The following is a 14,529-nucleotide window of genomic DNA, read 5'->3' on the forward strand; positions in this document are numbered from 1 at the left end:
ACAGTGCGTTATTAGACTCCATCTCTAAAATGCCTACAAGCAAATTTAATTAGTCAGTTAAATGAAACTGTCAGAAATTTAAGAAACATTTTTGTAGTAAATTATAGCCCTAGGTATTTCTTAATTTGCTTTGTGTAACTTCAACAAGAAAGTGTGTTTATAATATTCTATTTGTTCAGCATGGATGAAGGTCACTTCACATTTACTTTCATCTTCAAATCGCCTGGTCATTTCACAGCTGTTTGAATTTTGATAAGAGGGAATCAGTTTGGAGGATTCAGAGAAAGGAAAAAAGAAAAATAATAATAACATTTGGCATTTATGAGGTTTATAATAATTCTGCTCTTGGAAATTATGGAACAAGACTGATGTTTTTGTTTCAAGTCATAAGTTATGGAAATTAATTCTACAGACAAAATTAATAGGTGTAAAATTATGGTAATTACAGTCATGGTAACCAGATATCTTTATGCATTAAAAGCCAGGTCCTGTACTGTGGGTCAAGAATGGTATCGCAAAACCATAGCTCATGATTAAATAAAACTTTTTATGTAGTATATTTAAGCGTTGTACTAAAATTATTCAGAATGTCCTTCAATAAAGAATGATACTCTCCCTCCAACCAGAGAAAAGCCAGAAATAAAATGAATGAAAAGCTAGGAGTCCAGTAGGCAGTCATACATGCGATTATAAAGACCTATTCATAGACATGGCTTTTCATCACCTTTAATCATTTTTTTTTTCTTTTTAATACAGTTAGGAACCTGAAAATCTTCCATCATTTCCTTTGAAGTTTTATTTTAAGATAACAAATATAGAATTCACTTGAATATTTCTCAGTGTGATACTTTGCTTTGACATGAGATCTCTTTGTGCCTTTTATCATCTTCTTTTAAGTAAAATCCCTAATTAGAAAATTTGAGATGGAAGAAGAAACTGTGAGAAAACAATATATGTAAGGAGTGCAGCAATAAAAATTAATTATTCCCATAGAGAAAACAGTAGTTGATATAGAAGTCAGCACATGAACATCTAAGTTTCAGTAGGAATAGCATATGTTTTTAAGCAGCAGATATGTAACATAAACAAAACATTAGAGTAAAATATAAAATGTGGTTAATTTTTTTTTACTGTTTTCATTTAAAGTAAGCTGAAGTTAAAACTATATATTCCTAACAGAAAGTGAGATCCTCGCTATTTTTTTTTTCTTTCTAAAAAGTTAATGGAGTTTATTTGGATTTTAGAGGTACAGCAAGATGTAGTTTTTGTTAATGACTTTGCAGCCTAGTAAAAAGATGTACATTATAGCATCCTCCCCCCCTCATTTCTTGTTTTACTCACAAAGGAACCCTGGCAACTTAAAACTCATTATCAGAAATTCTAAAGCTTAGGAAAAAAGAAAAGAAAAAGAAAAAAAAAAATATCTCTGGATTTGCATTTTTAAGACCTAGGTTCAAGAATCAAATTCCCTATTTCCTAGTTGTGGCACCAACTCCATATCTATCTCTTGGCTTCTTTGATCTTTAGTTTTCTCATTTATGGAAGGTGTATGCTAATACTTATGTTACAGACTTGTGAAGTTTGGATCAACTAAACAGTGAATGTGTAGCAGTGAAAATATTCTGGACTGATTTTATAATTTTTAGGGTTATTTGTCTAATAGAAGACACAGGGTAAGACTGCACCTTAGAAATTAGAGGAAGTAGCCACCCTTGAAAAGCTGTTAGTACTACCAATGTTAAAATTAGGGATTAATGAATAGGACTTCTGGCATTTGGGATACAGGGTAATAAAAGGTAGACCTTACTGTCTATGCTCTGGACTTTGAGTGATCCAGCTTTGCTTGAGTATAATCTAGAGTTAGAGCAGACAGTTTTGTCACGTGGTGAAATGCTAGAAACTAGGCAGAGAAACATCTCTGTAGAGACCATATTCTGGTCATGTTGATAATATTAATAATTATTATGATAGTTAATCTTTATTAAACACCACCTGCTGGTTGCTGTTAAGTATGTTGCATATATTAAATTAAATCTTCACACCACTATATGGTGGACACTATTGTTATCCCCATTTTACTGATGAGGAAACAGAGGATGGGGAAACTTCCACCCCATATGAATATTCTTTCTTCATTGTGGAATTTGAAGAATCAAGATATGATTTTATTGAGTTGTGCTTGTGTTGGGAAAGCTGAATATCCACATGCAAAAGCATAAAATTCAGCCTCTATCTTATGCTATATACAAACATAAATTAAAAAGAATTAAAGACTTAAACAAAAGACCTGAAACCATAAAACCTCTTGAAAAAGTGTAAGAGAAAACTTCTTGACATCGGTCTTGGCAATGATTTCTTGGATTTGAAACCAAAAGCATGGTCAGCAAAACCAAAAATAGACAAGTGGAATTGTAACAGGCTAAAAAGCTTCTGCACAGCAAAGGAAACAATCAATAGAATGAAAAGGCAACCTGTGGAATGGGAGAAAATATTTGCAAACCATCTACCTGATAAGTAGTTATTATCCAAAATATTTAAGGAATTCCTACAAGTCAATAACAAAAGACAACATCATTTTTAAAATGCACAAAGGAATTGAATAGACATTTCTCCAAAGAAGACAAACAAATGGTCAACTAGTATATGAAAAAATGCCCAAGATCACTAATTTTCAAAGAAATGTAGGTCTAAATCACAAAGAAATATCACCTTATACCTGTTAGAATGGCTGTTATCAAAAAGCCAAAAGATATTAAGTGTTGGTGAGGCTGTAGAGAAATTGGAATCGCTATAAACTGCTGGTGGGATAGTAGAGTAGTGTGGCCAACAGTGGAAAACAGCATGGAAGAGTAATCTTCCATGGAAGATTGAGTAATCTTCATGGAAAACAGCATGAAGATTACTCAAAAAATTTTAAAAAATAGAACTACTATAGGATCCAACAATTCTACTTCTGGGTATATATCCAAAAGAATTGAAATCAGGATCTCAAAGAGATATTTGTGCTGCCATGTACATTATAGCAGTATTCACTATATCCAAGATATGTAAGCAACCCAAAGGTCTATTGACAGATGAATGGATAAAGAAAATGTGGTATGTACAATATAATATTATTCAGCCTTAAAAAAGAAATCCTACCATTTGCTACAATATGAATGAACGTGGAGAAAATTGTGCTAAATGAAATAAGCCAGTCATAGAAGGACACATACTAAATGATTTCACTCATATGAGGTATCTAAAATAATCGAACTCATAGGATCAGAGAATCAAACTCATAGGATCAGAGAATAAAATGGTGGTGGCCAGGGCTGGGGGGTGGAGAGAAATGGAGAGTTGTTGATCAAAGGGTATCAGGTTTCAGTTATGTAAGGTGAATAGATTCTAGAGATTGGCTGTACTACACAGTGCCTTATAGTTTTCAATTCAATATTTTTCTTAAAATATGTTAAGAGGATAGATCTCACGATAGGTATTCTGAACGTGTACACACACACACTCTCAAAACATAAAAGAATGTAGGGAAATTTTAGAGGTGATGACTATGTTTAATGCCTCAATTGTGGTGATTGTATTACAGGTGTATGCATATGTCCAAACTCATAATTATACACTAAATATGTGCAATTTTTGTATAGAAAATATACCTCAATAAAGCTTATAAAAGAGAGTAGTGGCAGTGTATTATTATATTCTGTTAGAATATTTTGTTGACTTGAGACTACTCAATTCATAGATTATAATGGACTGGAGTCTTTCACTGTCTACCACAATGCTCTGGACATCTGGGAAATACCCTGTAGTATTAGGTTAGATGTGAAACATCTTTGCAAAGATACTTATATAAAGTACTTAAAGAACTTAGCACAGTGCCTGGTTTATAGGAAATGCTTGAAAAATGTTGGCTATTGGTGTCATTGTCAACAACAGCACAATTAGATGCCTGCCACTCTCTAGAAACTGTACTGCATGGGGATATAACCATGAATAGCAGAGACCTCATGCAGTTTATTGTCTAGAGATGTTTTGTCCAATATATAGCCCATGGAGCTATTTAAATTTAAATTAACTAAAATTAAACAAAATTAAGTTAGTTTCCTAATCATACTACTTATATTTCAAGTATTTAATAGCCCCATGTGTTCTGTGGCTACTATGCTGGATAGTACAGACTAGAAAAGATTTCCATCATCACACAAAGTTCTACTAGACAAGGCTGCTCTAGGGATTTCTTCCCCTTGGTTTCCCTGGATGTATCACTCTAGGATCAAAATTTACCATGGTGCCAGGTTTGAAGCACCATTCCCATTTTGTAAAGCTTTGAAAGGAACATTTGTATTAAGATGAATTGCTCTAGAAGCCCACAGTAGTGTAGAAATATCCTACCAGATTCATACATAAGATGCTTTTCCCTTAGGTTTGCTATGATTCAGGGAAAATTCTTGTCCACAAAATGATGGTACATTTAACAATCAAAAATAACAATATTTTTCTTTGTGCAGCCATCATGGCTGAAAGAAAATAAACTATAACCCAACATATGATGGAACTGAGAATACTGATGAAAAAGAAATACAGGGGCACCTGGGTGGCTCAGTTGTTAAACATCTGCCTTCGGCTCAGGTCATGATCCCAGGGTCCTGGGATTGAGCCCCGCATCGGGCTCCCTGTTCCGCGGGAAGCCTGCTTCTCCCTCTCCCACTCCCCCTGCTTGTGTTCCCTCTCTCGCTATATCTCGCTGTCAAATAAATAAAACCTTAAAAAAAAAAAGAAAAAGAAATACAAATTGATCATTCATTCAAAAATTTTCTGTGCAGGGCCAGCTATGAACCAGATGCTGAGAGCCAGTGTCTCAATATTCCTTTGTGGAGATGCCTGTTGCCACTAAGCCAAGACATTGGTACATAACCCAGAGCTTGCTAAATCCTGTAGTTATTACCACTGTCCATAGTGATACATTCAAGGATGGACATGAAGGGAATGAAATTTAATTCTAGGAATTTTGTTGGAACTTTTGGAAAATAGGTAGATGGGAGGATGATGCAGGAGTAGAGTTGCCTGAAGCCATCACAAAGAGAAATAGCCTGAGAATAAAGGAAAGAAAAGGCAGTGAGTCTTCGATCTAGCCCGAGTGTCTGGCAGTACCCTAAACCAATATTCTCTACTTTTCACAGGCTATTTTCTTCTTAAGAAAGTATTCGTTACATGTCCATCATCTGAAACCAAAACATCCTGATTTTAAAAACTAATAAAGTTTGAAGCTAGATATGCCCTTAGAGGTCATCTAAATATGCTTATCTTTTTTTTTTTTTTTTCCTATTAAGGAATACCCACTGGACTATAAGGAAATAGACACCCTTTAGGTTCTTGGAAGTGTTGGTTAAAGCAAACAAGCATAAGCACAAATTTCTTTGAAGTTTTATGATTTACTTCAATATAGCATAAACATTTTCCATTTCACTCCATAATGTTGTTTTTGGTATATTTGTTCCTTTGGTAATATGAATATTTTTACAGGGGCTTAACAATCAAATAAAAATGAAAATAACATTATATTGGAATAAAAGGTTTAAATGTGCCAATTTTCTCATTAATCTAAGTATCATTGAAGAGTCATTTCAAATGTTTTTAAATGTTCCCTTGCCCTTCCCTTTCCCCTCCTTTCCCTTCCCTCCCCCCTCCCCTCCCCTCCCCTCCCCTGTCCCTTTCCTTTTCCCTTCCCTTTCCTTTCCTTCCTTCTTTCGTAATTTTTTCTTTTGCCTAACTAATTACTTTGGGATACTACTATTATTTTTCCCCATCTACATTATAAGTATCAGTCCATTTTGGTATATAATATTCAATTAATGTGGGGGTTTTAAACCCTAAGGGGGGTTTTTAAGTTATTTTAAATAAACTGGATACTCAAAGTATATAACTTCTACAATAAGGAGAAAGTTGCTGGTAGCCATAATAATATTTATCGTTATTAATCATTATTAAGACTAATGCTAAGGGAAAATAGTAATTATTCTGCAGCTTTGGATAAACTCTACCTCACCTCTAACTCAACAACTGTATGTTCTCTGACACAAACTTAAATGTCAACATGTAATGACTTAAATGGTAGTCATACATCTTATGAGTCAGAATACCAGCAATTAGACCAGAGACCAATGGAAAGGTTTTAACACATATAAATGAACAGTCACAAGAGTTGATGAATGAAAATCAAGAAAAAGAGAGTCAGAGAGGATAATAGTGTTAACAATCTAAATATATATATACACATAATACACATATACATATGTATAAGGTATATAATACATACATAAGGTATGTATAAGGTATATAATATGTATATATAACAAGAAGACTATGTCTATAGATTTCAGGTATTACTACTCCTTTACTGATGCCATCCTAATTGTAAAAGTTGTGTTTAGGCATTTATCAATAACATTTGAATATTATGGACTCAATGTCAACAGCAACCCAATTATGAATATATATGTGCACATTAGGTATCTTAGACCTGTTGTTAGTAAATTTTATTTATTTATGTTATTACTCTTATTTTGATTCTCATCAAGCCATCTGCTAATTATGTACTTGGCTTTCCTTGTCACAGTGCATGCAGGAAGAGAATGTGCTGGTTCTATAAATGCAAATATTCTGATTCCCATGGTAGTTCTGTTGCCTGTATAAATCTATGCATTTTCTTATTGCTTTTAGTTATGAGTGTTGGAAACTTCTTAGTTGACCCTCAAAGAAATAACTGAGATTGTGTTTGCACAATCAAGTTTGTAAGCATGAAAATATGGGGCTAGTATTTGGGCTACACTTAATTTATCAAAGTAAATCCTTTTAAACAGTATTGGGAAAGGTTTCTGCTAGTGGTTCCATAGCCTTGCTGATTGTTGTCCCTTAAGTACCTATATTATTATTATTATTATTTTTTAATTTTATTTATTTATTTGACACAGAGAGAGACAGTGAGAGAGGGAACACAAGCAGGGGGAGTGAGAGAGGGAGAAGCAGGCTTCCCGCCGAGCAGGAAGCCCGATGCGGGGCTCGATCCCAGGACTCTGGATCATGACCTGAGCCGAAGGCAGATGCTTAACGACTGAGCCACCCAGGCGCCCCTAAATACCTATATTAAAAATGAAACAACAACAACAACAACACACTAGACTCAAGAGAGTAAGATAGTTTATTATCATTGGCCAAAAATTACTTTAATAAATATATAAATTTATAATGCCTGAGAGAACAGTGCTCCCTCAGATGTGGCATCAATGTACAGAGTGCAAATTAAAAACTATTTATGAACATGAATCTCTCATTGTTGTCCTCCTTGCTGGACGGTGAGTACCTAGATATAAGGAAGTTAAGCTGATCTGTTGTATGCTTGCAGTAATTAGCAGATTGCTTGCGTATAATGTTATTTAATATATAAATGGTAGATTCATTAAAGCAAATTGAAAGTGAAAAGCACTATGGGTATGTGAATTCAAGCAGAAAACCTAACTTCAAAGTTGGACATTTCTTTTGTGTACTTTGATCCAGACTAAAGAACATCTATAATGAATGACCCTGTTTTTAACTTACTAGTATCCCTTTTAAACTACAAGATAGGTTTGTTTCAGTGAAGATTATTCTTTATTTCTTTCATGTTATGCCTCCAACATTTTCTTTTCTCCAGGTCTCTAGTCCTGTCCATTTTCCATAACTTCAAACTGGTAGTGATGGAGGAAGTTAACTAATTAATTCCCTTTAGACTCAGCAATAACTGGACAACTTCAGTTGCTATTGAAAGGTAGACATTTGTTTTGCATTTTTCAGTTCTTGTACATAAGGTTATCCTATGTTTACTAAGGTACAACTGAAGAATGCTTTTTGAAAATTGTTTTGGGGTACTGATGTAATACAAATCATAGCCAATTTGCCTTCTGTGATTCCTAATGGATTGTTGTCAAGTTTTTTCTTCTTTTGAAATATCCATGAAAATCTTTATTCTTCTTAATACCTGTGTTTTAAAAGTTTTCTTTATGCATTTTGATAATTATCTAAATCCTCTAAGACTACATTAGCAATTAAAAAAAAATCTGGTTTGAAAAGAAAGCTTTGATTGTGATGTCTTAATGAGGACATTTAGTAATGCTTTAGCTTTTACCAAAGGCTATTTTCAATGTCCTTGACATTGAAAATTTCTTTAGGTTTTCAGGATGATACAAAGTAATGCATTATTTCTGTGCTCTAGCTTTTACAAGAGCAAGATTTTACTACATCATTCAAAGGAAGTGTTCAACCTGACTCAGGGGCTAAAAACTGATTCTGGGGACCAGTGATGTGTCGCCAATGTGGTCACAACTCATTTAAATAAATGCTGTTGTGACTTGTAGTTCCCTTTTTATTTTTGGCTTGTGAGATATCAATTTTTTTTTTCTTGTAAGATTTGTCTTGTCAAGAAAAGTTAATTTGTATCTATTTAAAATTTAGTTTTATTTAAATTTTCTGAATTAATACCTTATTGCATTATATATGCATTATAGTTGCATGTATTTGGAAGTGCTATTATAGCATACATGAGATACAAGTCATGCTATGAGGAAAACAGGAATTGAAACTTTAGAATATTAAAATTAGATATAAGGTTAGTCTTCTAGGAGAAGGGATTAACTAATAGTCTAATGTGAAGCATACAAAGCTACAGCATTGGCTTCTAGTTCAGCTCTTCTTGATGACCTCAGGCTTCCCAGCAAAAGATAAGAACGGAATTTGTCTGAAGTAATGAAAATGATACAAGTTGGATGGATACCAGTGTCATATTTCCAAATGAGCAGTATGCTCTAAATAATTCTTGCATATAGAGAATAGTCTTGAAGCAAGGGAGGAAAGGGATAAAATAAATATAAATAAGTCTTTAAATTTTTTTTTTTTTGTACTTACAGTGTTGCCCTCTTTCTAGGGACTTTGCATGCACTTTGTATTACTATTGAAATAGTAAATACAATTATTTAAGCTCATGAATGAATGTATATAGATAATCCTTTCAGAACTATATATTTTTGCCAGGCTCTGTCACAAATCTATGACACTAATCAAAGGAAAGTTTGAAGTCACAGAAATTTTACTCCCAATGATAAAAAAATTCCATACCTTTGAAGGGCTCATATTTAGCCCCCAAAATATTAGCCTCCAAAATAGTTTCCTTGCTTTAGCTCTTATAATGAAGACCATTTATGACACCACAACAACCATTTTTCATTGCACAGCTCGTGATTCCCAAGGTCTAATCACATAAAATTTATTGATATTTCTTTAAGACTTCACACATGGACAGACTTCTAAACTTGTATTCATGCTATAAAGTTTGTGTGGAATGCTCTACAAATCTTTCCTTTCACACGTGATAAAATGCTAGTCATTCTTCAAGATAAATGGTAAAATGAACTAATTCATATTTAAGATTGAATCTAGTACTTTCCAAGTTTGAATTATATGGTCTTAAATTTAATTTATCCACCATGTGTGTTTACACATTTTAATATAAATACTTGATGATTTATGTTAAAAACTGTTTAGTCAATTTGGGATACTTCCACATGTTTAATTCAGTCCAGCCAGATGCAAAGAAAGCATCTGTTAATAGCTCATATTAAAAATACATAATTTGGGAGGGGCAGAGCTAGATGGTGGAGGTGTAGGAGACCTGGATTTCTTCTCTCCCAGGAATTCAGCTGGATAGGGATCAAACCATTCTGAACACCTACAAACTCAACAGGAGATCGAAGAAAAGAATAGCAGCAACTCTCTGAACACAAAAGCAACCACTTTCTGGAAGGTAGGACTTGTGGAGAAGTGAATCTGAGGTGATATTCGGGAGGATAGACGGCGGGGGAGTGGGCCTCCGGTGGCCGCTTCTGGCAAGTGATAGAGCCGCAGAGCACAAAATCGGAACTTTTTTAGAAGTTGGCTCCGCTGAGGGACGTTGCTCCAGTGGCTAAGCGGGGGGTGGAACACTTGCGGGACAGTGTGGTCTCAGGACCCTCCGGGTCACAGAAAGACCAGGGGTGCCTGAGTGCGGCAGAGCTCCCAGGTATCGGAGCAGGGAAGCCGGCTGCAGAGATGGAGCCCAGGCGCGGGCTCTCAGCTCGGGGTTGCCATAAACCGTGATCCGCGGCACAGTCGGGCCACTGCTCCTCCAGCAGGGACCCAACAAGCAGCAGATCCGGGGACACTCACCTTCTTCCCCCGGGAGGAGAGGTGCGGGAGCGCACCGCGGGGATCTGCTGGGTTTGGAGACTCCACATGGGGTCGTGTGCCAGAGACAGAAATGCTGGGTCACAGGCCGGGGGAGCACGGAGTGCGGCCAGAGACCGGGGAGATGGGAGTGACTGACTGCTTTTCTCTGGGGGCTCACTGAGGAGCGGGGCCCCGAGTTCTCGGCTCCTCCGAGGCAGAGATTGGGAGGCCGCCATTTTCACTCTCAGCCTCCAAAGCTGTACGGAAAGCTTGCAGGGAACAAAAGCTCCCGAGAGCAAACCCGAGCAGATGACTTAGCCCGGACCGGCAAGGGCGGGGCAATTCTGCCTCCGGCAAAGACATTTGGGGACCACGGCAACAGGCCCCTCCCCCAGAAGATCAGTGAGAACAGCGAGCCAAGACCAAGTTTACCGATCAATGAGACCAGCAGAACTCCAGCGCTAGGGGAATACTGTACATAGAATTCATGGCTTTTTTACCATGATTCTTTAGTTTTTCAAAGTTAATTTTTTTTAACAGTCTTTTTTTTTTTAATTTTTCTTTTTCGCTTTTTCAACCAACATCTTATCAATCCCTTTTTAAAAAATATATATATTTTTTATTTTTCATTTTTAGAGCCATATTCTATCCCTTCTTAGTAGTTACCCTTATTTTTGGTATATATATATATAAGTTGTTTTCACTTTAAATTTTGAGATACAGTTTCTTCTAACAGATCAAAATATACCCTAAATCTCTAGTGTATGGCTTTGTTCTAGTCTCCTGCCTGATCACATTCGTTCCCCCCCCTTTTTTTTAAATCCTCTTGTTTCATTTTTCAACCAACTCCTTATCAATTCCCTTTATAAAATCTTTTATAATTTTCATCTTTACAGTCATATTCCATCCCTTCATTGTATTAACCCTTATTTTTGTACATATATAAGTTTTCTTTCTTTAAAATTTTGGGAGGCACTTTCTTCTAGCAGACCAAAATACACCCAAAATCTAGTGTGTAGCACTGATCTATGAACAAACCTGATCATATTTGATCATATTCTGTTCTTTTTGTTTTGTTTTTGTTTCTTTTTATCTTTTTCTTTTTTTCTTTTTTCTTTTTTTATTATTTTATTTTTTTTTTTAAAGATTTTATTTATTTATTTGAGAGAGAGAATGAAAGACAGAGAGCATGAGAGGGAGGAGGGTCAGAGGGAGAAGCAGACTCCCTGCCGAGCAGGGAGCCCATGCCGGACTCGATCCCAGGACTCCAGGATCATGACCTGAGCCGAAGGCAGTCGCTTAACCAACTGAGCCACCCAGGCGCCCTCTTTTTCTTTTTTCTTTCTTTTTCTTTCTTTTCCCCAGTTTCAGGTCTTTTCTGATTTGTTTAGTGTATATTTTCTGGGGACGCTGTTGCCCTGTTATCATTTTGTTCTCTCATTCATCTATTCTTCTCTGGACAAAATGACAAGATGGAAAAAATCACCTCAGCAAAAAAACAAGAAGCAGTACTGACTGCCAGGGACCTAATCAATACAGACATTAGTATGATGTCAGACCTAGAGTTCAGAATCATGATTTTAAAGATACTAGCTGGGCTTGAAAAAAGCATGGAAGTTATTAGAGAAACCCTTTCTGGAGAAATAAAAGAACTAAAATCTAACCAAGTCAAAATCAAAAAGGCTATTAATGAGGAGCAATCAAAAATGGAGGCTCTAACTGCTAGGATAAATAAGGCAGAAGAGAGAATTAGTGATAAAGAAGACAAGATGAAGGAAAATAAAGAAGCTGAGAAAAAGAGAGATAAACAACTACTGAATAACAAGGACAGAATTCAAGAGATAAGCGATACCATAAGATGAAACATTAGAATAATTGGGATCTCAGAAGAAGAAGGAGAGAGGGGGCAGAAGGTATATTGGAGCAAATTATAGCAGAGAACTTCCCTAATTTGGGGAAGGAAACAGTCATCAAAATCCAGGAGGCACAGAGAACCCCTCTCAAAATCAATAAAAATAGGTCAACACCCCGACATCTAATAGTAAAACTTACGAGTCTCAGAGACAAAGAGAAAATCCTGAAAGCAGCTCGGGAGAAGAGATATGTAACCTACCATGGTAGAAACATTAGATTCGCAACAGACCTATCCACAGAGACCTGGCAGGCCAGAAAGGACTGGCATGATATATTCAGAGCACTAAATAAGAAAAATATGCAGCCAAGAATACTATATCCAGCTAGGCTGTCATTGAAAATAGAAGGAGAGATACAAAGCTTCCAGGACAAACAAAAACTAAAGGAATTTGCAAACACGAAACCAGCCCTACAACAAATATTGAAAGGGGTCCTCTAAGCAAAGAGAGAGCCTAAAAGCAACATAGACCAGAAAGGAACACAGACAATATAGAGTAACAGTCACCTTACAAGCAATACAATGGCACTAAATTCCTATCTTTCAATAGTTACCCTGAATGTAAATGGGCTAAATGCCCCAATCAAAAGACATAGGCTATCAGATTGGATAAAAAAACAAGACCCATCAATATGCTGTCTGCAAGTTACTCATTTTAGACCCAAAGTCACCCCCAGATTGAAAGTGAGGGGGTGGAAAACCATTTACCATGCTAATGGACACCAAAAGAAAGCTGGGGTGGCAATCCTTATATCAGACAAATTAGATTTTAAACCAAAGACTGTAATAAGAGATGAGGAAGGACACTATATCCTACTTCAAGGGTCTATCCAACAAGAAGATCTAACAATTGTAAATATCTATGCCCCTAACATGGGAGCAGCCAATTATATAAGGCAATTAATAACAAAAGTAAAGAAACACATCGACAACAATACAATAATAATGGGGGACTTTAACACCCCCCTCATGGAAATGGACAGATCATCTAAGCAAAAGATCAACAAGGAAATAAAGACTTTAAATGACACACTGGACGAAATGGACTTCACAGATATATTCAGAACATTCCATCCCAAAGCAACGGAATACACATTCTTCTCTACTGCCCATGGAACATTCTCCAGAATCGATCACATCCTAGGTCACAAATCAGGTCTCAACCAGTACCAAAAGATTGGGATCATTCCCTGCATATTTTCAGACCACAATGCTTTGAAACTCGAACTCAATCACAAGAGGAAAGTTGGAAAGAACTCAAATACATGGAGGCTAAAGAGCATCCTACTAAAGAATGAATGGGTCAACCAGGAAATTAAAGAAGAATTAAAAAAATTCATGGAAAAAAAAATTCATGGAAACCAATGAAAATGAAAACACAACTGTTCAAAATCTTTGGGATACAGCAAAGATGGTCCTATGAGGAAAGTATATAGCAATACAAGTCTTTCTCAAGAAACAAGAAAGGTCTCAAATATAAACCTAACCCTACACCTAAAGGAGCTGAAGAAAGAACAGCAAATAAAGCCTAAACCCAGCAGGTGAAGAGAAATCATAAAGATCAGAGCAGAAATCAATGAAATAGAAACCAAAAGAACAGTAGAACAGTCAAGGAAACAAGGAGCTGGTTCTTTGAAAGAATTAACAAGATTTGTAAACCCTTGGCTAGACATCAAAAAGAAAAGAGAAATGACCCAAATCAACAAAATCATGAATGAAAGAGGAGAGATCACACCCAACACCAAAGAAATACAAACAATTATAACAACATATTATGAGCAACTCTATGCCAGCAAATTCGATAACCTGGAAGAAATGGATGCATTCCTAGAGATGTATCAACTACCAAAACTGAACCAGGAAGAAATAGAAAACCCTAACAGACCTATAACCACTAAGGAAATTGAAGCAGTCATCAAAAATCTCCCAACAAACAAAAGCCCAGGGGCAGATGGCTTCCCAGGGGAATTCTACCAAACATTTCAAGAATTAATACCTGTTCTTCTGAAACTGTTCCAAAAAATAGAAATGCAAAGAAAACTTCCAAACTCGTTTTATGAGGCCACCATTACCTTGATCCCAAAACCAATCAAGGACCCCATCAAAAAGGAGAATTACAGACCAATATCCTTGATGAACACGGATGCAAAAATTCTCACCAAAATACTAGCCAATAGGATCCAACAGTACATTAAAAGGATTATTCACCACGACCAAGTGGGATTTATCCCTGGGCTGCAAGGTTGGTTCGACATCAACAAATCAATCAACGTGATACACTACATTAAGGAAAGAAAGAACAAGAATCATATGATCCTCTCAATAGATGCAGAAAAAGCATTTGACAAAGTACAGCATCCTTTCTTGATCAAAACTCTTCAGAGTAT

Source organism: Phoca vitulina, unplaced genomic scaffold (genome assembly GCF_004348235.1).
Source record: "Phoca vitulina isolate PV1807 unplaced genomic scaffold, GSC_HSeal_1.0 scaffold67, whole genome shotgun sequence".
NCBI lineage: Eukaryota > Metazoa > Chordata > Mammalia > Carnivora > Phocidae > Phoca > Phoca vitulina.